Consider the following 4,415-nt stretch of genomic DNA (forward strand, 5'->3'; position numbering starts at 1 on the left):
CTGACATTATCTTTTTTTTTTTTTTTTTTTGCCACACCATGTGGGATCTTAGTTCCCTGACCAGGGATTGAACCTGTGCCCTCTGCAATGGGAGCGCAAAGTCTTAACCCCTGAACCACCAGGGAAGTCCAGCATTATCTTTTTTTATTTTCCCTGAAATGTAGGTGATTCTTTATCTGCCCACTAAGTAAACCCAAGAAATGGAAGATTCATCACCCAGGACTTGAAGACCTCGAAACACACACAGCAAACAAAAGGGCCTGCTCTGACTCTCTCCCCAGGCCAAACCTGCATCTATTTCCCATGTGAAATGGAAGTTTTTTGCCCTCGTGGTCTCAACCATTTCTGTATATCAGGCTAGAAAGAAAGTTCTTACCTTCTTTGGTGTTTTTTACTATGAGTCACAACGAGGCAGAAACCTCTTTAACACAAAGATATGGTCCCCATCTTGTCTTCAAAGTTGACTCAGTGATCCCAGGCTGATCAGACTTCTTCCAGATCTAGAGTCCGATAAATCAAGTGCAGGCCTAGTCTGGCATGCCTGCCCCCAGAAAGCAAGTGAAGACATCCACAGCCCTGGCCAAGCATCCAGGGCTCCCTGCCTCCTGGCAATATGTGGCCCTTGATCTCAGTCAGATCAGGCCTGTGGGAGGATTTGAAGGAGGAGGCTGCTCAGTTGGGGTGTCTCGCTCACACTCAGGGCCAACCCCTGAAGACTGTTCTCTGCTGCTCACCCCTGCCTCCTCCTCACTTCTAAGTCTTCTTAAATCCTGGATTAGGAGGCTATGTTTCTCAGGCCACATCTGAGAAGGCTGAGCTCCTTAACCTAGAAATAGAAGAGTGCTGACAAGACAGATGGGCCTGCGAGCTCCAGAGCTCAAGGCATCCCAGCTGGAGCCATGCAGGAGGCCAAGGCTTTCTTCCTAGTAGCTGGCTTTTCTCTGTTTGCAAAACCTGATTGGAATATCCTGTCTTTTCTCGCTTATTCCTACTACAGACACTTTCCCCGAAGGTTATAACCTAAACTATTCATATGTTAAAATATCAATCATTATTCCCAGAAAACTTACTTTTTCAATAAATCTAAGATGCTTCTGTGTGTGCTAATAGGCACTAAATATTCCATGGGAATTTGTAAAAGAAAGAAAAATTATACTGTGTTTACTTACCTGTATTTAGTAGGTCAAACTTGTTAATTATGTTGTCCAAATCCTCTTTATCCTTATTTATTCTTCCAGATCTGTGCATCTTTGAAAGGAATATTTTAAAGATTTCTATGATAAGTATAGGTTGAGAAATTTATCTTTGCATTTCTGAATCTTTGCATTATATGTTTTGAAACTCTATAATTAAATATTAGTTTGAACCATATGACATTGACATTGGAAATTATATAATACTGAAGGTTTATAGCTATTTTCTTGGTAGAAGGTAACTTATCAAAATAAAATATCACTCTACCCTTTCAAATCCTTTCTGCCTTGAACTCTTTTCACATAGGTTCACTTTTCGTTAGTGGTTGACAGTTAAAATATTTTCCCTAAATTGACTAAAAGTTAAAAGATGGGTAAAATCCTATATTATTGAGAGTATGAGAAAAAGAGCCCTCTCCATTATAATACTGGTGGAAATATGAATTGTTTTACTTTTTTGAAATTAAACTAGATTAAATTTTAATTGAGATTTACTAAATTATGTATTTAACTTATTAAATTGCAAATTTGTAAACTGTAAACCCTTTGGTTCAGAAATCCCACTTTGAAGTATCTTATAAAGCTACACGCCCACATAAAAAGTGATAAGGATTTTCGCTACCATATTGTTCTTGATCATGAAAAACTGGAAACAATTTACTAGTTCATACATTGTAGAATGGTTAAATTTATTGTATATACAGGAGAATACTATGTAGTCATTTAAAAAATGTAGATCAATATCTCCTGTCATGAAAAGATGTTCATATTTCATGTTATATGGAAAACATAACATGCTATATATATATAATCTAACCTCAATTTGGAAGAAGAAAAAATATTGTATATTGAAACATTTTCTAGTTTCTGTAATTAATACTTGACATTTTGGGGCTTTGCTTGACCAGATAGGGATTGCCCCTCCCAGGGTTAGCTAATGCCTAGAGATAGCAATGAACCTGTACATGAATATTATTGTTGATTCCAGATTATGTTTAAGAAAAATTCTGGTCTCCCCATGGATGTTGAGTCCACACATGTGGCTTTTAACTCTAGGTTTATTAATGAACTAAACTGTGACCTCTGTCTTTTGGCAAAGAGAACTAGAATAACATGAGAAACTATGTTCATACTGGAGTTGGTTAATTTAGTAAATCAGCTAACCTCCCCACACACTGTATAAAATAAGTTACAAAGAAATATTGTATAGGGGTTTCCCAGGTGGTGCAGTGGTAAAGAATCCACCTGCCAATGCAGGAGACACCAGAGACAATGGTTTGATTCCTGGGTCCAAAAGATCCCCTGGAGAAGGAAATGGCAACCCATTCCAGTATTCTTGCCTAGAAAATTTCATGGACAGAGGAGCCTGGTGGGCTACAGTCCATGGGGTCACAAAGAGTCAGACACGACTGAGCGACGGAGCACAAACACAAATATTGTATTAATACAACACGGAGAATGTAGCCACTATTTTATAATAACTACAAATAACATATAAATTTTAAAAATTGTGAATCACTATTGTTGTACACCTAAAACTCATATAATGTTATAAATCAACTATACTTAAAAAATAAAATAAAGGGATGACTAAAAAAATCCAAATGGATTTCTCAAAGCCTCACCCCAGAACTAACGAATACCCTACAAATAAGGAGGGCTTACAGGGAATCAGACCAACCACAGAGGATTATAAAGCCCAGGGGGTTATAATCCCTTGTATTAGTCCTGCAAGCAGTTACCCATCGGGAAACCCAGTGGCCATGGATAGAGATACATGCAAGACCTCCACACTGTAAACAATATTGTCATCCCTCTTCACCTTGTTGTTCCCAGCCCTCACACCTTACCAGCTCCCATTCTTACTGAAAGCAAGCTTTTCACTGTGAGTGATTTTTGTTGTTGTCGTTTGTTGTTCAGTCGCTGTCGTGTCTGACTCTTTGCAACCCCGTGGACTGCAGCACACCAGGCTTGCCTGTTCTTCATTATCTCTCAGAGTTTGCTCAAACTCATGTTCATTGAGTTGATGATGCCATCCAACCATCTCATCCTCTGTCACCCCCTTCTCCTCCTGCCCTCAATCTTTCCCAGCATCAGGGTCTTTTCCAGTGAGTCGACTTCTCGAATCAGGTGGCTAAAGCATTGGAGCTTCAGCTTCAGCATCAGTCTTTCTAATCTTTTTTAGCATCCCCAGGGATAAGGCCCATCAGTATCTCTTTGCCTTTAACCGGAAATGACAACAATACATCTGAACAGTAATTTAAGGTTTAACTAAAAGTCCTGATTTCTCACAAATCCTAAAGGCTTATTTTTATTTAGATGATGTAATGCTCTCTAGAGGCTCTAACCTATTGTAACATGTACATGACTTGCTTCGCTGCTCCCCTCACAGGACTCCTCACAGAAAGACAGCATCCACCTGTCAAAGCCTTTAGCCTCAAAGATACACAGGGTCTCCAAGGAGAAGGTGGTTTGCTCTAACTCAAGTTTGCTTTTTTAGGGGACTTCCCTGGTGGTCCAGTGGTTAAGAACTCACCTTGCAATGCTGGGGATGTAGGTTTGATCCCTGGTGGGAGAACTAAGATGCTGCAGAGCAACTAAGCCCACACACCTCAGCTCCTGAGACTGCACACTCTGGAGCCCTTCTGCCACAATTAGAGAGCCCACATGATGGAACTACTGAAGCCTCTGAGCCACAACTAGAGAGTCTTGTGCGCTGCAACAAAAGATCCCATGTGCTGCAACTAAGACCTGACGCAGCCAAATTAATAAACAATTTTTCTTAAACATTTGCTTTTCAGACATCTGATTTCAGAACAACGACTACACAAAGACCCAGAAAAACTCCATGGCATCCTGAATTTCCCAAATCCCCAAACTAAATCTCAATTGTGAAGCTTTCTTGGGTTAGCTGGCTACTGTCATAACAGGGTTCCAAATTTTTCTCTCATGGTTCAGCCTATCTATCTATATAAATCTTGTTGGAAAACACTACAGTTCAATTGCTCAGTTGTGTCCGACTCTTTGTGACCCCATGGACTGCAGCATGCCAGGCTTCCCTATCCATTATCATCTCCCCGCTGCTGCTGCTGCTGCTGCTGCTAAGTCGCTTCAGTCGTGTACGACTCTGTGATCCCACAAATGGCAGCCCACCAGGCTCCCCTGTCCCTGAGATTCTCCAGGCAAGAACACTGGAGTGGGTTGCCATTTCCTTCTCCAATG

The sequence above is a fragment of the Budorcas taxicolor genome, chromosome 6 (genome assembly GCF_023091745.1).
Source record: "Budorcas taxicolor isolate Tak-1 chromosome 6, Takin1.1, whole genome shotgun sequence".
NCBI lineage: Eukaryota > Metazoa > Chordata > Mammalia > Artiodactyla > Bovidae > Budorcas > Budorcas taxicolor.